The following is a 24,854-nucleotide window of genomic DNA, read 5'->3' as shown; positions in this document are numbered from 1 at the left end:
TAAAGAAGAAATTTCAGGGAAAAAAGAAAATCTAACCAGATGTTACATTTTGATTTTTTTCTTTGATTAATCTTGACTTTTAATAATGGAGCTTCAACAGCAGCAGCATAATCCGTGCCTTAAGCATGACATTAGGTTTTAAAGGATTATTTATCTTACCTTATCTTATCTTATCTTATCTAAGCTTGGAAGTCTCTCAGTATACCTTTATGGTAATAAACAAATATTAGCTGTACTTGCTTAATCACAGAGTTTTAAGCAAAACCATCCTCTAGCCTGAAGTGCAGTGGGATTTCAATCTTCAGCTAATGTTCTGTATTTCTATATGATCACAACAGATTAGCATTTAGAATTAAAATGTAGTTAAAGTAATATGGTTACAAAACAACTTAACAATGGGGCCGCTGTTAGCAGAGAAAATCAGCAATGATGAATTTAAAATGACTACTTCTCCAAAGATTAAACTTTGTCCATACTGTTCGTAACTGGCTGTAACAGTAGTTCTTGTCACTATTGCACCTGACATCAGTGTCCAGAAACTGAACAGGCTCCATAATGAACGTGTGTTACCCCATATTCAAAACCTTGTCACTATTTACGTCTGTAATCTTCAGGCAACGAAGACATTCTTTTTCCAATGCAAAACACGGTTGTTGTGAGACACGTTTATTTTGGGACTTCAGTCTTAAGTCTATTTGGAATTACAAACTGGTTTAGATGACATATAAACAATATTCAAGAAAGGAAATTTCAGAACATTCTGTTTGTTCACTTGGCCTTTCTGCAATTCTTCAAAGCTTTTCACAGGCTTGCTTTTCTAAAGTGTATCCTAACATGGAAACATTATACAAACAAAGCTTTCATAACTGTCAACATCTGAATTTGTTTTTCAGGAGGAATATTTCCAATAAATTTTCACTCTGAGGAAAAACAGAATAGTGTCCTCCCTTCTGGTATTTTTCATCTAAAATGTAGCTCTCATCTCACACATTCATGCCTGCCTGATTAGAACAACATAACAATTTTTACTGTAAATGGAAAATCCTGCAGGTGAAAATCCCTGGTGTGGTTCTTCCCTGATGGTAACCAGACTGGCCTCCTGTAAGTCCAGGAGATACATGTTTCCTTTTTAAGGTTGGATGTAGCAAGACACCATTGTATAACCAGCCAGTAAGAGATGGTGTTTTGCATAATTTTAGTTTTTCTCTTGACTTGCTACCTTTGCTACTTCTTAGGAGGGTAGCATCATGAAATCTTGCCTTCCAGCTTCCCTTCAGAGTTTTACATCACAGATGCTCGTTTCCATCCACCTGTTGTGTAGCCAAACGGAATTAGCATCCCATACTGACTCCCTCCTCTACTTTTTCCATTGCAAACTCTGGAAAGCTGTTGGAGTGTAAGAGGTGTGATAATGACTGCCTGGCATTTCCATGTCTGTCCACCTGGTTCCTCTGTGCAGGAAGCAGCTTTAGCAACCAACAGAGGAGACAGAGGATTGGGAGGGTATCTACAGAGATTTTTTTGCACGGTGGAAGCTTCAAGAGAAAAAAAAAATTTGAGATATACTTATTAAGGCTGCATACTTGCAGAAAGAGCCAGTACATCAGGCAGGTCCAAGAGGCAATCTGGGGACAAATTTTATAAAACAGGTATTCTGAGGAGATTCTGTTAACTGGTAGGTGGCAATGCATTTTGCACCCATTTATGCCAAAGGTGAGTGGAAAAGAATCTTGAAAGAAAAAGAAAGTTGTTTCTACGACAGATGAAAGTATCTGTTGCTGTAGAGCTCCTTACAATAGTAAAGAAGCATATCTGTGAGGGTTTTTTTCCTTTAAAGAAATTACTTAAAGGAAAATTACTTAAAAATTACTTCTTCTCTACGTACAAGAAGTTATGCATAATTTCTGTTTTATAGCTGTAGAGAAAGTCAGTAAATGCTGTTATATCACAAATGCCTACATGAACTTTTAGGTTGTCCCCACTCTAGCCTATATCCAGTTTTACATCTGCTGCTTACTTGAACTGTACCACATTTACCTACGTAGCATGTTATAAATTGTGCATAGAATAGATATTTTGTGCTCCTTCTGAAAAATAATATGGAGAACATAAAAGAAGGCTATCTTACTCAGAATAAAATATTTCATTCTGGCCAACCCAATACATAATTCTTGTCAACACTCAGTATCATTATAAGGTCTGTTAAAAAAGCACTAAAACTGAACTACTGGAACTAATTTACTCAGTAAGACTTTAATGACTTTCTCTGTTCTTAAGTGAAGTGCGGAAAGTGGTTATTTTATTACTATTCATTTAGTCAACAAGTATAAACAAAAATGAATGGATATGATGGTTACTAAGGACAGAGGTATATATGGCCATGAAATACTTCATTTTATTTTACCTTCTAGAAAACCCTTACTGTCAAGAAAAAATTGTTTACGATAGATCATTTGTTTTATAAACTGTCAGAAGGAAGAACTATGCATGCTTTTGCTGCAGCATTAACTTTATTTAAGGGTTCAATTCAAACCTTGTTGAAGTCAATAGAAATCCTTCAATTGTCTTAAAGGAAGTTGGGTTTAGAGCCTCCATGCAGTAAACAATCACCAGGAGACTAGCTGGCAGTGTTCCGATAATCTGTGTTCAGTGTGCACATTAAAATAATTTAAAACATCTGTCCAGTAGGTGGCATATGAGATGTCATAGTCAGAAATGTAACTAAAGCAATGGCATGTCATCGTCAACACAGGAAAATGATATTTCACCAGTTAGGTCTGAAAGGCCAATATGAACTATAACTGTCTATATGCAGCAACTAATGTGGTCTTTTTATTAGCTTTTTTTTAATTAGCATTATTAGATTCACATTTCCATGTTAAAAGGAACTCATCGTATTTATGAATAGCATGGTTATAAAGTATTTGATTTATCCAGCTTGTTAAAAATAGTTTACATTTTTCAGTTTTTCCATTACTTAATGTATATTACTAATGTCAGCACACTTCCGCTTATAATGTGATGGCAGTCTTGCCCAAGTCCTCGTTCCAAACCTCTGAGAGAGGACTTTTTCTCATTCTTCCTGACAGGAGTTTAGTCTGCTTAGAGGTCATTAGTGAATGCATCATTTCCCTCCTACATGCATTGCTTCCTATGGACATTCAGCACTGAGACTCCAATTTCAACCTCATGCCACATGCAGTAATGCCACTGTAAGAAATCTGGGATTGTCCTTGGAAGGGAGTCTTGGGAATCCTCCGTTCCCATTTGAGTCCTCTATGTATCACTAACTGTTCTTTATTTTGATGCAATAGGTAATGTAGCAGTGACTTAATACCACATCACCACATAGGACTAAACACCACTTTGTGAAACTACAATACCTGAAAGAACTTCAAAATATCTTAATTATCCCACACACAAAGATTAAAGGAAGGAAGACAGTCCCAGGAATACAGAAACTGCTTAATGTAATCATACTTCAGGATTACTCTTGGTTATTAAGGTCCTTTTTGGCTAGGGATGTTGCAGAGTATTGAAGTCGCTCATTGTTTGCCTTATTACCTTCAGCAAAACATCTGAGGAGCAGGAACACTGAGTTTGCTCTCCAAATCTAGCCTTCAGCTTTGTGGCGCACATAATCTTGGCATGGTAAAAGTTCAGGCTGTATCCCGAACCCTAATTGGTTTGGGCTCCAGCATCAAAAGTTGGCAGTGTACTTGAAAATACCTCATTAATCTAATCTTGTGATTTTGGGGCCATTACAATGTTTTTTATGTCTAGGATTTGCATCTATACTGTCGAGCATGTGTGGATCTCCGAATATTCTCAAGACCTGACTCTCCCACAATTCACACCACAAACCCTTAAACTAATACCAAGACGTTATTCTAGCATGAGTGCCAGGAGGTGGAAAAACTCTCACTATACTCAGAAACACCAATTATACTCAGTGGCTTGTGTGGGCCAAGCTTTTGTTCAGGCAGTCTGCCTGGCCTGCACCCAGGCAAAATCAATCATAGTAATGGTTCATCAGTTAGTACTGGGAGGTGGTTTTTCTTTATAACAGTGTAGATTATTTAAAACCAAGCTGTGAGTGGGCTATGTACAAAAGTATAGATGGAAAATTTGTGGGACAAGTGGCTTAGTGTGCGCATGTGTGCAGTCAAACCCACTTTTCAGTTTGTAGTCTAGACGTGGCCTTATGGCTTGGATTTGGAAATACTGAACCTCACAGAGATGAAAGTAGGGTTTAATACCCTAAGGCAGATGGATTGGAATGTGGAGAAAACCTAATAATGCAGGTTACTTTAAAGTCTGCAGTATGACTGTGGTCAATCCCGCTCTTTTAAATTGGGAGGGGGGAATTTAAACTCATCAAAATTTGGCAGGTACAATTCAAGATAAATAGTTTGAATCTCTAGTGACTGTGGTTTGGAAACAAAATTAAGCTTCTAATAAATTTCTGTAAGTTTTCTTTCCGAATGTTCTGCTAAATACAACTTCTCTCTTGGAGGCAGCTGTAATAATACAATATTTTACATTTATAAAGTGCTTTTTATCCTGAAAATTCCCAACAGACTTTGCAAACTGCATTTGTTCAAAATCACCTAAATGTGACTAAACTGCATGGGGAGCAACAACCAGACATGGAGGCACAATACATACCTTGGACCACTGAAGTTTTGGCCAAAAACACTAGACTAAAATTCTATCGCTATTGAAAGGATAATAATTTTTTTTATCTACATGAAATGACCAGGACCCTGGATTTTTCAAAATACTCAGTTGATTGTAAACTTTACCAGCCCACTAAGTACCTGGGAAGGTAGAAACAGTGAAATGATTTGGTTGGGACTGGAATAGTAATAGCCGGGGTGTCTTAAAACTAATGCTTAGAGTGTTAGGCTTTCCTTGCCAGATGTATCTGGATATTAGTTCCAGCTCCCTATGTTTTGCATGCAGATGAGACAGTTTTGGGGTACAAAGCCTTAATGAGGCTGCAGACAAGCAAAAGCACTTTCCTACAAGAGGGTGATGAACTGAATGTTACTAGTAATCATTTGCCGGACTAGTATGCTCTGTTAAAAATAGAAAATACTAAACATAGCAGTAATTTAGAAAGAAAAGAAGTACTGCGTGCAAACAACTAATGCAAGTAATAGTATTAGGTGAATGTATATGTTAAGATCATGAGCTTTTTCATTACAATGGAAATAAAATGGAGGATATAGTGAGTGCTCATTTTGTTAGCTTACAAAACTGTCATATAGCATTGTATTTTGGCATCAAGCATGTTGAAAGATCCAAAAATGCTCGATACAAGTTAGAACTCAAATGTCTACTTCTTTAGAAGAAAGAACTCTCACGGAGTTCAGCTGAAATTGTGCATAAGTGAGGCAGGATCTAGCTTGCTGAAGAGTAGCTGCACCATTCACTGAAATGCTGTTAGTTAAGACTGGAAGAGTAATGGACTTAGTATGTGGCATTAGAAATATTAAATCAAATTGAAACTACATTTTTGTACATTGAGACAGAAGTCTCAACAAAATAAAAAAGTATTTCACCAGAAGAAACAGATTACACTGATTCTTGGTTTATGTACTCCATGCTATCTCACTCCTGCCAAAGGGCCAGTCCTTATCCAAGCATTTTAAGTAAATTATCAATAGAACACTTATGGACAAAGCACAACTCATATGGTACAGATAATAAACATGTATATAAAACATTTTTAAATGTACATTTTCTTTTTCCCTTTCTAATTGTAAACTATAATCTACATACTTTCCCTTTTTTGGTATGAGTTTTTGGAAGAATTCCTTAAAATTGGACCATTTTAATTTTAAAATAAAGTAATGATAACAATTGATGTTGTTTCTTGGGACCTATTGTTCATTAAAATTGTTTTTTTCTTTTCCACACAAGGTCTACTGGCCAAGTTGTGTGTTGTTCTGTACCACAGTCTGTAAAGTCTTTTATACAGTATTTCTTTGTTTCAAGGACAACTGTTTAGAAAAACAGAAGGAATATATTTATTTTTAAGTGTATGGAATGCAATTTTTTCTTGTTTCTGAGATTGTATTTGCAGAAGAAACATAAAAAAAGGAAAACTGATTTTGGCTGAAGTCTTTAAAAGAGCCAAAGAAAATCAGCTGTCCACTTCAGTTGGTTCATGAGGATGGTTTAGTTTCTATCAATCAGCTTTACATTTGTCTCAAAGAGACAGCCACTAATGCAAGGTGCTATTTTTCATTAGAGCCCAAGAATCTGAGAATATGAAAGCCACAAAAAATTATGCAAATTACTCATTCTAAAGGCTACAGATATGGCAAAATATTTGACACACACATGAAAAGTATTTAAATGTTATTTGTTACTCTTTTTTAAATGGAAGACTAAACAGAGCATGGATCCAGTTTTACTGCATTTCCCAAAGCTTTTTTAATATTGGAAAGCCAGGGGAGATGATTGCTAGATGATTATATACGATACATCCAGGTACTTTTGTACTGAACTTCATAACCTGCATTTGACTAAAGAATGTGTTTCAGAAAGGCACTGAAATGTGAGGGAAGACTACAGCAGATGCAGAATCCATCTCCTCTGGTAATTTGGACATTCACCTTTGCTATTAACAATGTATGCCTTATCTGTAGCCTGAAGGTTTGGGCTTTCATTTTGTGGCTGCAAAAAGATTTGTCATCTATAATACTACCCAGTACTTTCCCTTGTAAAGGTACAGGCACACTAGGTTTCAGTAATCTCTAAGTTGTCTTTTATTTCTCTCTCATTTATCACTGTTCAGTCTGTCAGACAGCTACCAAGCTACTCAGCTGAACACAAAGGAGTTGTTTTTGTCTCTAAGAATATGGTATGAGGCCTACTATACACAGAGTACAAAACATCAAGGCATTCATGACAAAAATCTCATTTAAGAACAGTGCTGTCAAATTCTCAGCAGTATCAAAGTGAAGAATACCTTAATAAGAACAGTTATAGGTGTCCCCACCTTTTACAAGCTTTGTTTCATCATGCAAATAGATAGCTGGAAAATTAATTAGTTGAGGCAGACCCCCCTTGCCCCTGTTTTTTTGACATATAAAGATCATATGACAAGAACTGTGCCTGTTTCGGGCTGATGATTTTTCATCGGATGCTGGCCATTAGTACCTCTGCACAGTCCAATTATGCATTCTCCCTAGAAACCTTACAGTAGAAATTCCAGAATCATTGGACTGATTTCATTGAAATGTACTGGTTTATGAATAAGTAATACAGACATTGTCTTTGATTCTAAAGCTAGACACAAATCAAGACATTGGTGCTTTCATGGACATGAAACTCATGTGTTCCCAGAACTTGTGGGATGAAGGTTGGTGTCATTTGCTGTGAACTGGGGGCAAGGTTACGTGTTCAGGCAAGTACTGTGGTTTCAGACCAGAATTTCCATCCCCTAGAGGTATATTTCTTCTGTATTTCATCAGGGCAAACTCCTGAATCTGCAGAAGGCCTTAGCAATTATACTGATGCCCCACATACCAGCAGAGTGCTACAGTCCAGGTGCATACCAAGGAATAAAGGCAGTGAATGCTGACATTGTAAACCACTTAAGGGTACATATAGTTGTTCCTCACATTTCATAAGTGCTGTAGAAGTCACTGAGAAGTAAAAAAAAATAACTTTTACTAATAAACAAGGATTAAATACAAAGATTGGAAACTAATTAGAAAATTGGAGACAGAATATAGTGAATAAAATGATGGAGCATACTATTAAATAGGGTTCCAAATAGCTGCACATCATTACTGATCACTTTTATATCAAATTATGAGCTCTACCTCAACCATTTCATAGAAATCTCTGACTTAAAGCCAAAAGAAGCCTGAGTTCTTGGGTTTTTTTGCTGTTTGTGTAACTGTTACTTATTTGTCATTCCGGGCCAGTTCTCCACATAGAAGGTCACTCCTCATGAATCACGCTGCTTGAAAAGTGGCTAAAAGATGGATGAGGCCAAGGCACAGAACTGTGCTGAGGGAATGTCTGCTGGGAGAAGGACTGATACGCACAGGGCAGGAGCAGAGGGAGGCCATGGAGCAGTGGAGCCACCTCCTGAACCGTGGTAGCTCCAGAACCTTCCTCCTCATCCAAAGCAGATGCTGGAAAGGACACCAGGAAAAGAAACATTGATACTCTTCAAAGTTAACTGAATCAGTCACAACTGTGAGTGTCAGATCTACATGGTATGGGGTCAACCTTTCTTTACCCATGATTATGTATCTACTTGTCCAACAGAGGAATTGCCTGTTGGCAACAATTCTCATACTGCAGAGGAAAGAGGAAACAGCAGGGGAGAATATCTTGGTGAGAGCAGAGGCAAAGGTGAGGGGAAAAGTTCGCAAACCTATGTAAGTTATATTAAAATGTTAAGCACTGTAGTTCTTACTGACTCAGCAGATATGGTTGGGCACTTGGTACAACTGAGAATCAGACCATTGATTTAAGAACCAGCTTTAGACTGCTAATTTTGAAAAAGTATTGGAAGTGTTGGCTTAAATATCAAGAATTGATGAAGCATTCTGTACAGATAGTAATAGAGCCTATTGCCATGAGCTGTTTCAGTTTAGTTAACAGATACATAATGAATGACACACTACAGGGACCATAGATTCTATTTTTATTTTCCATTTGTTTTTTCCTGTCTTACTGTTCTGCTAGTAGAGAATTTAAACTGATATTGTATACTTTTGTAAATACAGAACCAGATTCCACTCAAATACACACCTGTAGCCCTATTCAGTAAGAAAACTTAAATTCTCCTCTTCTGGCTTTCTGTGAGATTTTTTTTAGTCTGTCATGTTTCCTTTCCCTATTGTTACTACAGACTCCATGGGGTACCATAAGTGAAGATTCACCAGAATTCTCCATTGTAAGATCTTCCTTTTGTGCTGGCTTTTGTCTTGGCAGGAGATAAACCATCTCTTTCACTTTGTCTGGGACACAGATGGGTATGGGCAACATTCTTCCGCTACTAAGTAATTAATCAAAAGGATCTATTTTTCCAAAGTGGTGTCCCTTTTTCAAAATTTTGTCATTGAGTAGACTGTTGAATATTTTCTATTTATACAAGCCCAACCTTTTCCTAAACCAGCTTGAAATGGTTCGTTTAGTGTCAATATTCTCTAAACCATGCAGTTTTTGTACACTTTTAATAAAATATGGACACTTGAGAGCTTCATGCCTTTGTGGCTCCTTAAAAGCCAAAAATGGGCAAAATGTAATGCAGCAATAAAGAGCACGGTTTACCATTATTTTTTCCAGATACAGCATTTTCATAAAATTTGAATTTGTCCTTGAGCATTCAAATATTGAAAAATATTTGTGAGTTTCAAAAATCCAGTGTTGGTATCTGTGAAATAGATGTAGAACCATTCCTCGTTCTTTCAGGCAGCTCCTAAAGGATATGTTGGGGGGCACCATCTGGTGGATAAATGTAGTTAAAGCAAATATTTATATTTGCAAACAAGTTCTTTTTTTTGTTCCATGAAGTTCATATTTGCTCAGATATCTTACAGTTTCCCCAGCCTTATCTATTCTCATACTAAAGGAAGGTTAGAAGTACTATTCTGATGAAAATCCTTCACAAGCATGGCCTCTAAGTAACCCAGACCGTGAAAGACCTTTGTGCTTGAAGTACTGAAATGTAACTAAGTTTGAACGTTGATGATACCCATGGCTGTATTTCACCATTAGCATTTTAGTATGTGCTTCTGTACTATTTATCACGCTTTTATTCACATCATGAAGCAATCTCAAAGCATAGGAACTAGGTTGCTTTTGGATGAGATCAAGCTAGAAGATATTCCACACTAGAAGGTGTTCCAGAAGCACACACCTAATGCCACACTCCAGTCACAGGACCAAGCTAGAAGTACCCCTAAGTAAACCTTCCTGAAATGTGCAGTGTGGATGTTAAGCTCTCGGCACTAACTCTTTCATGTCACAAATCCTTTCCCACTAGCCTGCCCTGCTTACTAATGTAGACATCATTCATATGGCTCACCTGACCCTACCTGCAGAGTAGAGACTACCTAGATGGGCTGGGTGAATCTGACTGGAAACTTCAGTCCATCCAGCAAAGTGAAGTTCAAAATGGAAACACAGATGGGGCAGGCTCCTGTATGCTTGAAGATTTGTCACATGGATCTAAGGTATGTAATGTAGTAGCTAAGTAAAAAGCCCTGGATCTAAACTTTTCTCCTTAGTCAAACAGAGTCCAGAACAATTACTTTTCAGAACATGCTTTTTTTTCCCTTCCCCTTGGTGTGATAGGATGAATGTTTTGTGAGATTTCCTTAAAAGCAGGGTATTCTACCAAATTTCTTAGCATTTTGAAGGCAGCATTACTGATATGTATGTTATACATTTGCTTGAAAAATGCATTTTGTCTGCTACTTTCATATTTCTCACAAAGCATGCAAATAGAGAGATAGGGTGTCTTTTTTTTAAATTAAAAAAAAATGGTGACAGAGAATCACATCTGTGTGTAATTATAGCTAATGTGCTGAAAATTTACAGATCTTTTGTGAGCTCATCCTCCACAAAACCTCACACAATCATCCCCTTTTTATGCCAACAAAATGAGTTTTATAGCCTGGACTTTTCTACATCATAAATGCAAAAATAAAGCAATATGTTCAGAAATATTATTGGCACCACTATATTTCTAATGAGCTATAATACATTGCTGTGTGCTGGTTTCCAGGTTAAGCCTGGCTGTAAATTTGTAAGCACATACAACCATGTAGTACTTTCACCTTATATGATACAATATAGAATCTTAAAATATAGAAGCTGTATATTTAAAACAAAGTAATGACAAATTCTTACAATTCAGAAAGCAGCAGTATTCCTGTAAAAAGAGGACATAATTTACTGAAATTGTTTTTACTAGGCACACCCAATTTTGACTTTTATGAGGCCGAGATAAGTAACACTGATTTCTTAAGTTGTTTTAACAACAAACTAAACTATTCAAACTTTACATTCACTTTTAGGATTAGTAATGCCTATCAGATTGATGCTTGCATTTAAATAGAGCTCTTAATTTTCTTTTAAGAATGTCAGAAAGGCTTTACTGGGTCAGAGCAATGGTCTGTCCAGCCCAGTTTTCTGTCTGCAGCAGTGGCAATCGGAGCGGCTATTCACAGAGAATAACAAGCCCAGCTGTTTTCAGAGGTCCATTCCTCTTTCACTTCCCATGATACACCATTGTTGTGTTAGGCATGCCAGAGGTACTTCCCTACCCTATGACAATACTGTCCACTGATTTTTCTAATCCCTTTTTGAACCTGTTGACACAGTTTGCCTCTACAATCTCATGTGATAGCGAGTGCCAGAAGTCCACTACCTTGTGTTTAAAGAAATGCTTTATCTGTTTCAAGCTGATGTTCCATTGTTTTTATTAAGTTCTCATATTACAGGATAGAGTGAACAGAAGTTCTGCCTTCACCTTATCCGCTATTTTCATTACTTTGTTACCCTTCATCACGTTTCTTCCCAGCCTTCTCCTTTCACTGCTGAAGACTCCCAACCTTTTTAGTCTCTCCTCATAAGGTAGCTGCTCAACCCCTTAATTATTTAAGCTGCCCTTAGAGCTACATGTTGTTACACAGAATGCCAAGATATTTTTAAATTTTTTTGAGAGCTTCTCAGCAAATTCTGGGATCCAGTTGCCATACTGGTGAAAAGAAAACTGAAGGTTTCCGTATTATCAATCTGATAGTTGCTTTTCTAGTAAGACAGGTTACTTTTCCTCATTGCTTATTCCTAAGGGTTCAAAAAAATTAATTCTGAGGCATACAGTCTGATTTTCATCCTCACTGATTTCAACCTACTATTTTATATGTAATGCTATTCATTAACTTCAAATTTAAAATTTTGAGGAGTACCTTATTTTTGCTATATATATTAATATATTTAGCTGTGCTTCAGTAATACTTACACTTTCCTCTAATGTGCTATTTGGTTATTCCTTTAATGCGCTTATCTATCTACAGGTCTTTTAATTATGTTAGGCTCTTTTGGAATGTCTTTAAAGTTTTCCTCAAACACTGTGAATCATATATATTCATTGCCTTCTCTGACATTCAATATTTCTCCTGCTCTAGCAACTTAGACTGAACACTGGTTTTGAAAACTTTCCTTTTTGCTTTCATTTGAGGGGTGTTTTTTCTACCTCATATGTTACAGGTTTAATTTTATATTAGTAACAAGTATTATGTACAAGTACAGAAGTTTATGGCCACAGGTAGCTATCTTCTCTCAGGAGAAAAATACAAGCATTGTGCTGACTGTTACTGATTTATAGAACACAAAGGCCTCATTCATTCTCATTTCAAGGTCATCGCTATGTGATCTTCTTTGAACAACCTGCAGATAAACATCAAGAAGTCCTCATGAATAACAATGACTAAACTGTCAAGACAGTAATAGTATGACTGAAGAGAGCATCCTCTAAACGTGACATATACTAAGGAATGTGGAGAAAACTTCCATGCCTTACAGTTGTGATAAAATGGGATGTGCCATTTTTAATGTAATGGTGAACTGGATTACTGATTGGAATCAAGTCTTAAACGAATGGCTTATTTAGCCAAGAAGAGAGGGATTTTGACATTTTTAATAAAGCAGAGTGGTGTGCAGGAAGCTCAGAGAATATAATATCTTTCTCTGGCTCCTTTGTTCCTCTGTGGGAGGCCACTGTATAGCATTCAAGGAAATTCCTTGATGCTGCTGAGTTTCATATGAGCAGATTGACAGGATGTACAGTTTGTCACAATTGTGTATTTCTGATCAGGATTACAAATAGCAGGGGTGGCAAAGATCCAAACTGACCTATACTGGTGGAATAACTCAAGTAATTATTCAGGGAACCGTACTGCAAACACATTTAGTCCTTTACTTTCATGTGGAGTTCAAAGTGCTGCAAAAATCTCATGGTATGCCACACAATTGTGAGTTCCATGCTGCACACATTGATTAATAACATGGTGAGGTACCACATGAGACTGAGACAAGAAGATACATACGACAAGGTTCTAAAGTGTGATAAACTAGGTTTATTTAATTCCAAGATAAATTTCATAGAAGTAGGACACATATGTGAAAATTGGACGGTAAAGATTCCCATGCCCAGTATGACTAGGAATGTCATGTATACTAATTAAGCAAACAGAAACAAGAAAATAGTTTGTATGTATTTTTGAGGTGCATACAATTCACAATAGAACAGGTTTCCCATCTCAGTGCCAGATAAGCCTAGCCAAAAAGGATAATTGATTGGTTTTATGCACCATTGCACAGTGTCTAAAGGCATTCATAATCTATGGTTGATTGCATTTTGAATATTGCCAAAAGGAATACAATCCCCTCACTGTTGAACAAGATCATAATATTTATATCAACAATTGAGAACTTTGAATAATAATAGTCCCATCACGTCTTTTCTATAAAATTAAGACTCTTTTATGTCCAAAATCAAAAACAGATTGCACAGTCCAAATAGTTAGGATTTTGTCAGCATTTTTTAATTAAAATTGCTTATTTGTATAAGCTGTGTCTTTGTCATATAAATATGAAAATACATTCTCACAGTATGGACTTGGATTCAATTCAACTTCCAGTTTTTCTTGTATGTTCTTATAGTAAGCTATCTGCCCTCTCAAAATGAGATGTAAAGGAAGTTCTTAGTTTGTGAGGCTGAGAGAATAAAACAATGTTCCCATTTAAAAATTCTTTGTCTCAAAAGTTGGTATTAAATATGGAGACATCTTGCAAGAAGAGTGACCAGATTCACTGTGACAAAGCACAGGCTGAGGGCGAGTATGTTTTCTCTCTCTGAAAAACATCCCTCTTTTCAGCCAAAATTTGGAATAAAAAGTTATTTCAAAATTTCTGATGGAACATGGAAACAATCACTATATTCCGTGGGTGACCTAGTCAAGCAAGAATGTAGGTTCACTTTTAACATACCAGTTTTCAGGCACTTCAGAAAATTCTTCTCAGACTAAAACTTCACTGCATGCATTTAAGTATTTTGAAAGTTAAAAACTATTTTATTAAAATATCTTTAAATCCACTTTCTTTTTTTTTTTTTTCTTTCTAATTGCAGGGAGCCCTGCTATTTGGGCATAGATTTGAGAGTCAGTAGATCTTAATTTTATTTCCATCGCTGCCATTCTGAGCTTTTAGAATTCTGTGCTTTTAGAGTTCTCCATGAGTAAAACATGGATAAAAATAATTTCCTTGGTATAAAGCTTCAGGATTTATTGATCAAAGTATCTTTTCACACAGACCAATGAGATTAATTTTGGCTGCTGGGCTTACAAAAAAGATGTAAGTTAGAACAATTTTAAGACCTAAAATGACTCATCTTTCTTTAAGGGAAGAGTTTAACAAGCTTTCACCTGCATGGATGGCAAACAGGCTATCCCAGGCCAAGGCAAAGTCAGCACCAGCCACACTCATCTTTTTTTAAGGGAAGTTTTTGTTGTCAACAAAACTTAAGCAAAAAAAAAAAGTAAGTGGAATAGCCTCACCATTGCAGTGTATCCAGTGGACCAGCAGCTACATTTTGCTCATGGAAGGCTTAGATTGAAATTCCTGCTGCAAATCTGGCAGAGGAGTGATTTGGGGCCCTCTATACTCATTGAATTTGGGGCACAGAAGAACTTCTCAGAAGAAAGTGCACACAGAAGGATTGATGCAACTGGCATGTTGTGCTGGATAGTCTCTGGGACAAGGGGAGTCCCTTTGAGCACAGTGCCCCTGCCCAAAAATTACCTGTGAATGTTCTCTTCATGCTTTACAGGCAGAGGAAAAGGGCACAGGGCTGCTTTGGGCACCTAACTCCCACAGAAACTCCAAATTGCATTTTCTGTTGGCTAGCTTAGTTTACAATCTGCCCTGGAAACTGATTTCAATTAATTCCCTTCTAGACACCTAATTTTTTCCAGGGCATTGAGCATGGCAAGTTCACTCAAAATTCTGAATTTCTGTAAGCGAGAAGGTTTCCAGGAGTCAGGCACAGCAATACTGTTTTATAACTCATATGTCTCCCTTCTAAATCTAGATAAAGGTCTTCTGCTTGTGAGTGTTAGATAAAAAGGAGATAATCTTTCCTGTGTCAGGAATGCCACTGAAGCGAGGCACTGCTTTCCCCTAATTTTCACACAGTTATATTTCATAACCAGATTGTTAAGACAAGGGCACTTATTTCTGTTTTTTTCATCTTACCTTTATGTCTCTATGATTCCACAACTTAAACTTTTTCTTTCATCTTGTCTACTGTTCCTCCACTACCCTTGTGACACAAAATGGCATGGGCTATACAACCTAAGTATACTGGATCGCTGATGTAAATGCATCTGCTGAGAGTCAGAGTATAATGAGAAGCTGCACAATTAAGAACTTTAAAGACCAACAGTGAGGTTCTGAAGGCAATCAGAGCATTGAGGATAGAGGTATTGCACTGTGCTGTTGTTGGGGGCTGCAAAGGCACTTGGCCATGCTGGCTGTTCTGCAAGGGCCATGAGGTCTGACTGCCTTGCTGAGGGGACTGAGGATGCTTTGAGGCTATGGAGCACCATTTTGGAATTTTACTGTGTGATGTCTCAGGTACCAGTTCCAAATACTCATTTGTATAATTTTTGAAGTTCTGTGAGAATTCTGCAGAACTGCTTTCTACCTTTGTTGAACCTATTTCTAAAACATTAATTGGGACTTCTTTGGTTCTTTTAGGCAGTATGGGAGAAGATCAGAGAAAATTGTTCAGGATGTGCTGTTTAATTTTAGCACACACATTGTATGCCAAAGTTGCTTAGGTATGTGGTTAGAACAGTAATAGAAAGGGGGGGAAAAAACAACAAAAAAAAAACAAAAACAGAAAGCCAGTTGCAATGAATGGCAGTTTAGCTCATTCGTATTTGTGGTGGGGGTTTTTTGCTGGTGCTTATTTGGGGAAAAAGAGTATTTAACTATAATCCCATCTACCCTGGAGTTAAATATTCAGCACTGCTTACTAGTGACTAGCATTAGCATTAAAAAAAAGTAAGATTTACTGGCAGTTATTGTTCTAATGTTCTAATAGTACGTGTTTTAGACTGTTCTGGGAGTTAAGATGGTACTGTATAAAAAGCTTGCAGATATACATCCAACTCCAGTAAATTCCCAACAATGCACTGGCAGACACAGGAAATCTTGTAGAAAACTATCCCAGTGCAGACTAGGGAATATTTCATTCCTGGACCTACAGAATTCACCTCAAAATACTGTGTTTCACCTCAAAATACTGTGTTTCACCTCAAATACTGTGTTCAGTTTTGGCCACCTCACTACAAGAAAGATATTGAGGTGCTGGAGTGTGTCCAAAGAAGGGCAACAAAGCGTGCACCATGCAGCCGCTCGCTCACTCCTCCCCCCACCCTCGGTGGAGTGGGGAGGAGAATTGAAAACCAGTAAAACTCGTGGGTTGAGATAAGAACAGTTTAACAGGTAAAGCAAAAGCCACGCGTGCAAGCAAAGCAAAATAAAGAATTCATTCACCACTTCCCATCTGCAGGCAGGTGTTTGGCCATCTCCAGGAAAGCAGGGCTCCATCATGTGTAATGGTTACTTGGGAAGACAAAACGCCATCACTCTGAAGGTCCCCCCAGTTTATACACTGAGCATGATGCCATATGGTCTGGGATATCCCTTTGGTCAGTTGGGGTCAGCTGTCCCGGCTGTGTCCCCTCCCAACTTCTTGTGCCCCCCCAGCCTCCTCGCCGGTGGGGTGGGGTGAGGAGCAGAAAAGGCCTTGGCTCTGTGTAAGCACTGCTCAGCAATAACAAAAACATCCCTGTGTTATCAACACTGTTTTCAGCACAAATCCAAAACATAGCCCTGTACTAGCTACTACCAAGAAAATGAACTTTATTCCAGCCAAAATCAGGACAGTTACTTTCTGAAAATCTGAAAAATTAAAGTACATTAAATTGTGTAAATATAGTAACAGACAGTTTGGCATGAATTTCATGGAATATATGTTCTTTGCTTAGATTTAAAAAATTGGGGAAATCGAGGATTAAGGTTATCCTTCTAGATACACTAATTTCTTCTTGATTATGTGGACTAGTTTAACTGGGGTGTTTTTTATATATCTTACACAGTTAAACTGAATCAATACTAAATACTACAGTATTCCACCTTGAATTTAATCTCTGATTTTTTTTTGTAACCAGGGAAAAGAATTTTGAGATAGAATAATTTGAAGGCAAATAAACCCCAGCTGTATTCTGAACTGTCTGACAAAATGGTGATGGTCCTGGAAAACAGAATTACAATAAGCAAGATCAAACTTATGTCACTACTGAAAGACAGTAAGGAAACAAAGAAATAACTAGAAGGCATCCACTCCATTTTGCAAAAGTATTTAAAAATTCTTAACTATGTCCTTGTTGAACAGAATATTTTAAACATTTATGTGAAATGCTTTGTTTCAAAGTGGTATTTTTTAAATCCAAAAGTTCAGCTCTTACAATTCTCCTTGCCATTCTGAAGTTACTTAAGTTTGCTGGATCACTAGAACTTCCTAAAAATGTTTGGCTTTAACAAAACAGTATATTTGAGTAATATTTTTTAGGTGAAAATCTTATCACCTTGAATGAGCTAAAATAACAAAAGCCAATGCTATGTATATATGTGTGTGTGTGTGTGACTATAAGTTTTTTATCACATCAGACATACACCTTTTAATGGAAAGTTATTCCTACTCATCAATAAGCAGAGACACAAAACAGGGAGCTTCCTTATATCAACAACCTTTAACTAACAGCAGATCTTCTGTTTCCTCAAGGCAAGCAATCAGGTAGCTCTGACACCTGCAACTACTGGAAACATTTGTCTAAGAAGGAATCAAACTAGTGGGAGCCTGGGGAAATATAAATACAGTAAATGGATTGAAAATACTTCAGCTGGTGCTTAGAGATTGTACAATTATGAAGTACTACTCTTTGGTAATAAAAAAACCTCTAGAACTCACCAGAAGTTAGCTTACTGTGGTGTTGGAGCAATTATCAAATATATTTAGAAGGGGAGAAAACTGTATTATGAATTAAGGCACTGTTTATACACAAAACTATATGAAGGTAGAACAGCTCTCTAAGATGACAATTCCTTTTAAGGTCTGCTGGTATACTTTACAGAACACATCTATCACTTTTTTAAAAATACAGATATTTCTGTAGAAGTGGAAGTGGGCTCTACCCATATATGATTTTATAACTGTACACATCTTTTTAAAAAGAAATCACAAACTCAGCCTGACAGGCGTAAAAGCCAAATTCTCAAAGGTACCAGTGTACCTAGAAGTCCAAGTAGGTAGTTGTCTAAAAGCTCTTTATAATTCATGTAGTTTGAGTAATTCCTTTGTGTTTGACCATTCCAAAGAGTCCATATTGGAGTCAAATTATGCTCTGCTACAATGACTGTTACTTGTTTGAGTTCCCTACCACTTTTATGAACATACTCTCAAGTATTTTTCTCCCTGGTACAGTTTTGTGAACTTGAACACATATCTTTATTAGTCATGGGCCTAAATAATGCCAATACATATCAATATACATACCATGCCTCTACATATCATTGCAAGATAATACTATGAAAAATGAGAACATGAGCATAAGAAAACTTTAATCTAAATTTATTAAACTGTTCCTACGTGACAGTGAAATCATCATGCCTACCACCTGTAGAAAAACCTCTAAAGTCAATCACAACTACATAGTTTGTGAGAATCTTGCAGTTCATGAAGGTGCTCTTCAAGCGCCTTCTCCAGCCCTTCATCATTCAATGTTACCTGCTCCCTTTTTCTCAAACATGAAGGCAAGAAAGAATGAACAGAATCAGAAACAGTTGTGAAATGTAATTATGCTATTTTCTTTCTGCTGCTAATTGGCAATAACATAACAAATTTATGAATGTGATTAAATGAACATAAGAGGAAAATAGTGGACTTGATCTAAAAGGTCTGTTGCCTGCCTATTTTCTGTGCAGGACAGTACTGTAATGGTGGGTTTTGCCATGTACATAGATTCAAAAGACAACTGAGGATTAATCCATTAATTGCCTTTGATACACTGCTACAGTGTGCAGATGTCATTTGATCCTAACTCTTTTACTAGCTTTAGCTACTTTTCAGTACTGAGGTTAGGTACAGTACTGAGTATATGGTAATAAGTGGAGAATAAGAATAGTAGTAGTAACGTAGCATGTAATTAATTCATTCACACAGCTTAGATCAGTAGAGCTTTGACAGACTAAAGAGAAGTTACAGGATCCCAAAATATCAAATCAGTGAGACAGATGAGTCAGGGTTTTCTCAGGGCAAAAGGCATGAAGAAACTATTTCAGTGCCAGGTAGCCAATAAACATAATTTATCCCATATTTAGATTAAGATGCATAATCGGTATTATATAAATTAAGACTTTCTGTAGGATTAAGATAATAATTTTAAGAGTTCTGGTATTGTCATCTCACTCCTTTTCCTTTAAATCAATGTACATGCAAGTTCTTACATGTATAAACTCAAACTCTTGTTCAGACTTTAGTTTTATTTCGTATTTGCATATAATCATTTGTATGTATTTCATATTACAGTATGAATTCACCACAGAACATGTATTTGCCATGTTATATCTTCATGGCATTAATTGAACAATTAAGTTATTACACTTTTTGTTGTTGTTGTTGTTGTTGTTGTTACTGGGAATGCCTGTGCTCTCTGAACACATTTCCTGAACCCTCATGGTTCCACAGACAGTGTTTAGGGGCCAGCAATGGATACAGACATTCCAATACCCAAGGCAATTCATTTAGAATTGCTTCTGTGCATCTCTGCCATGTAAACATAGCCTCACTGCCAACATATTAAGAAGACAGAATACCAGAAGTTTACATCTAAAAATTACTTTGGCAGCCATCACAATTAAAAAATTGAAAACAAAAAGTTAAGGGCTTTTTCCAATATCTGCACATTATGAAACCAGCCCAGTGACAAAGAATTCTCTGAATTAATAGGCACGCTGGCATCAGACATCAGTAAGAACAGTATTGACTTTTACATGTAGAGAGCTCAGCAGACATATTATCCTTTTAGAAACAGTTATTACTTACAGGCTAAGGTGGTCAATTTTGTTAGGAAGCAGTATTAAAAGTTTTAAACATGCATAATATGTTTTTATGAAAAATACCAACACCGTTGGTAACTTGATTACAAGTACTGAATACAAAAGTTTTACTTACATGATTAACAGCGACACTTTTATAATAACTTCCCTATTAAAATATCTCCCCATGAAGCCTCAGGCATTCCGAGCTCGCACATTATAGAGGACCAAAAAATTCCAGTTATCATGTTCTGGAAAGCATATGTGATCATAGCAATGGAGATTATTTTTTTTTATATATGTTAGGATAGATACAAACCATTGTGGAAGTGCACACACAACATTTTGAAACATTAGGATGTAAATTTCTGAGACTGGAGTAGTAGGATCATTTGACATAATGTTGTTTACATACCCAGAAAAGAGCTGCAGCAGACAAGAATTTCTTTTCTGACTGTCAATCAGACTTGGAAGCTGAACTGGAGGAACAGTCCAGCATGCAGAATGGGCTGAGAACAAAGTTAAGAGTTGGTTATGTTGAAATGAATAATACATCCAAATTGTGCTGATAGAAAAGTAAGACTGAGCATTTATGTAGCTGTTGGAACTCTTTTCCATCAAGCCTGTCGCATTTGTGGTGGTGGTGGCCTTTATTCTCCAGGGTAGTATTCAGATCTCAAGTCAGGCTGAAGCTGGATGTGAATGAACTTGTTCATCCATATGATGTAGTCTGCTGGGCCAATATTGCCATAGGCTGCATGTGGACTGTTTTGCCTTCTTCCCTTACACTTACCATTCTGTAACATACATTAATTTATATTACACATAATACTAGAAAAAGAAAGAATTCAAATCTCTCATTTCCCAGGCAATAGTCTAACCATTCTAGTTAATCATTAGCTTTAAATTGAAAATAGTCTGAACTGTTTAAATATAGGGTCAAGCTTGCATTATTTATTGGAAAAAAAAACATTCTCCCAAAATTCTGCTCCTGAACTTGTTAGAGTCACTGTGATGTCGTCAGTGCCATCAGCAAGATTAATAGTATAAGTGAGAGAAGTAATTCAAATGCCTGAATGCTTCAGACAGCGTGGAGTATTTGAAACATCTGTACGGGGCTTGCAGCTACTGGACCTACAGGAGACCTGCACTCTTCTGGAGCAATAGCTGGAATGCAGGTGGGATATCCTACTGATCTTTCCTCAGGCTTCTGGGTTTCACCTGATAAACACTGATAAAATATTTCCGGTAAGAAGAAGATAAAAGGAAATATGCATTTATCTACATATTTTGCATTTACTTCACACCTTTCCAAGTGAAATTTATTTACAACCTCAAAAGCAAGTTAATTGTACTAGTTTCTATGTAGCATTAGTGTAACACAGGCAATTTTAAATTTGTCCTAGATAATTCTCTTATTTTTTGATGGATGTTCTGTAAGTATGCAGAACTGTACAGTCATGAGAGATGGAAAGTAATTCTGTAGTAGGATCTGCTTTCTTTGGGGGGTTGGACTGGATGACCTCCAGCAGTCCCCTCCAACATAAATTAGTCGATTTTATAAAATAAAGATGCAGGTTTTAAAAATAGCTTCTGTGAAAAAGCCATGGAGCACAGTACCTATGATGATAAGTATTTAATTATAGAGGATAGTAAAGAACTGTGCAAGCACCATACTCTATTGGTGACTATTGTATCCATTTCTTAAAAAAAGTGGTGAGTGCAATCTTACTATTTTATTTTTCATTATTAAATATTTTTCTTTTTATACTAAATAAATACACTGTAAAAATGCAGGCCTTGTCAGGGAGATGCATTGAAACACACTCAACATTAAATTGGAGTCAGTAAGACTACAAAGGTGAGACTAATATGCAAGTAGTTTCAATTATCTGTATGAAAATGAAAATAGATTTTACCTAAAATATTTGGGACACTGCATGAAACAAAAATCTTACTAGTATAATATATAGAGAAACTGAGACCTTCAAAACCGTAATTTTTAGAAATTATACAGGACTTGAAAAACAGAAATCAAATATAAACCCTGAAAAATAAAGAACAGTTTTAATATCATAGGCAAAGAACAACTGAATTTTGAAGATTATAAACTTTGGTGATTAAAAATATCACATATTAGACATTGGTTTTAGCATGTTGCATCTTTCACACCTATTGAACAATAGGTTAATTTACAAAGAGCTATTGTGCTATAGATTTTTCAGTAAAGCCCTACTGAAATCATTGGGAAGTCAAAAAACCCAAAATAAAACATGGTAAAACTGATTTAGCCCATCACCTAATTATTGTCCAAGTGTCACTTACTGTGATAAAACTCTTCCCACCATATTTTCCCCAGAAAGGATGGAGAAAGTGGGAGACTGGCTAGAGAGCATCCAAGCCCATATACAGGGGCCCAGCAATGTGGACAGACACAGGTTACGTTTTAAACCAGGTTTAATCTGAACTTTATTATCCAGAGCAAATACATGTTTCTATAATGTGGTCTCTAAAGTGATACAATGACAATCCCCTCTACCCATGGTGTGCAGTTGAAGCACAGACATACTCAAATGCACTAGGAGGCCTCTGAAGTACCTTAGAGAATAAAAGGTGTTACTTTGTGCGTCAGATGTACTCCCTTAGGCATCTGCAGTCCTGGTGGTTTACAAAGTGAATAATCCTGTTCGGTCCTACCACCTTTTTCAGTAAAAACAGGAGATGTGTGCTTTCCCCTATTTTTATGTTCATTGTCTTGTTGCAACTGCATATCCATGTATAAGAAAATTAAGTATTTTTAGCACAGAAGTATAATGAGAACTTTCTGGAAAAACATGTATAGCAAGTAAGTCATTATTCTGAGTATCCCAAAGGACAAGTGATCATTTATTCATTTATGCACAGCAGTCCAGGAATAGGATTAAATAGGTGATAGGTTACGTGTTTTGGAAAAGGACAAGACCTAGTCAGTATAAAATATGGTGATGGTTCAGTCTGAATTAAAAAATATTCATTTTCTGCCCAAGTTCCTTTAAACTTAGTGGGGATTTTAATTGTCAACTTGCAGAAGCAGAAAGATTAACTTTACTGAATTTTAAACAGTCTCTATTTAGGCATCCAGACTAAGTCTATAGCTACCAGTTATTAATAAAACACCTCAAAAAACCAAAACATATCGAAACAAACCTCAGCCCATGTATGTCACACCTCTGTGTTGGAATGCAACAAAATATCTTCTAGAGGTTCCCTCTCTCTCCACACTTTAGATTACTGAATTTGTTTGTCATACCATGTTAATTGGACTAATTGATAATTTTATTATTAAAGCTGACTTTTTCTTTAATAACCATCTCGCCTTTCAAAATTCTGAAGTGATAGCTTTATCTTGTTGGTTGAAAACACAGAAGTCGAATGTAAAATGAAAAAAATATGGATTTCTGCACCAGTTTCTTATTCTCCGGTACATTTCCTCTTTTTATGTTTTTTAATACCCTAGAGATATTTTTAGAAGCTAAAATAAGTGATTAAAGACATTTCTGTTGTCAGTTTTATACTTTTAAGATGCCTAGACTTTCTACTTGAGGTTTCTATTTGTTTAAAGCTATCTAGCTGAAATGGAAGCCACCCACACAATTTTTCTGTGAAAATTAGATATTTGCAATATAATACTTGCACTGTAGTTCCATTCCTCCATCATACATACTACATCTAGTTTCAGTGGTCTGAACAAGCAAAGGCATGTACATAATTAATTCCATGAGGGACAGCTTATTCATATATTTGCGTACACACACAACTCTTGCTCTTTGTATATCAGTTGCACATAATTTAAAATGACTCTTTCTGCTAACTTGAGTACTCTGTGTAAATTAAATTCTAAATAAAGCTCCAAGTTTTCAGACATATTTTTTTTGTAGCTTGATCAAACATTTTCTGTTGTCCTACATACACATAAGAGTGCACACACACACACTGGAAATGTTTTTTTCTGTGTTTCAGCTTGTGCTATGCAGTAAAACGGTTATAAAAATAACATGGCAACAGTTGCTTCCACATGTGGATGTCATAAACATTTTGTGTTACTTCACAACCAAACCCAACCAAATGCACTGTCACAGCAGCGGCCCCATTCCAGGAGTGGGCATGGAAGACGTTTTCTCAGGCACCAAGGTGATCTGCAAGTCGCAAATGAGCAATACATACGGTGTAGATTAGTTGTAAATTAAAGTCACAAGTGTTTTCTTTGTAAGTGACATATATACATACATGCATATAGGATTTGTACTTTTAAAAAAAAAACCAAAACTAACAAAACCCCAAATCCACACAGGATTTTTTTTTTTTTTGTAAAAGGCAGCACACTTTTTCAGGATTGTGAGGGAATACGACCCAGAAGAATTCCCCGAGGTAAAGCAGGTCTCCCTCCATTTCCCTCAGCCGTTGCCGTACCGGCATCTCCCGCAGGGACAACCCGCCTCCGACCCCCGGGCCCCCGCTCTCCGGGGAGGGGCCCCTCGCTCGCCACCCACCTTCTTCCCCCGACACGAAGCCCCGTCTGTCTTAACGCCCAGGGTCGGGCGGCCCAGCCCCCATTTCGGTGTTAAAATGGTACCACCGTTTCTAAGGGAGCGCCGAGACAGCGCTGT

General features: G+C 36.8%; 1 protein-coding gene across 2 annotated transcripts in view; it reads right to left on the bottom strand.

The window, feature by feature from the left end:
* Positions 1-24,854, bottom strand: part of SOSTDC1 (sclerostin domain containing 1) — a 36,276-nt gene that overhangs the window by 10,424 nt on the left and 998 nt on the right. The window contains exons 1-2 of one of the 2 annotated variants that reach the window (XM_052801011.1): positions 24,738-24,804; positions 20,624-20,717 (exon numbers count right to left, since the gene is read on the bottom strand). The gene's annotated coding sequence lies outside the window, so the exon portion shown is untranslated. Of the gene's footprint in view, positions 1-20,623; positions 20,718-24,737; positions 24,805-24,854 lie in introns of those variants that run through there. The other variant, XM_052801003.1, reaches the window with a different exon arrangement.

Source organism: Harpia harpyja, chromosome 1, assembly GCF_026419915.1.
Source record: "Harpia harpyja isolate bHarHar1 chromosome 1, bHarHar1 primary haplotype, whole genome shotgun sequence".
NCBI lineage: Eukaryota > Metazoa > Chordata > Aves > Accipitriformes > Accipitridae > Harpia > Harpia harpyja.
The sequence above is the reverse complement of the archived record's forward strand: the minus strand, read 5'-3'. Positions and strand labels throughout refer to the sequence as shown.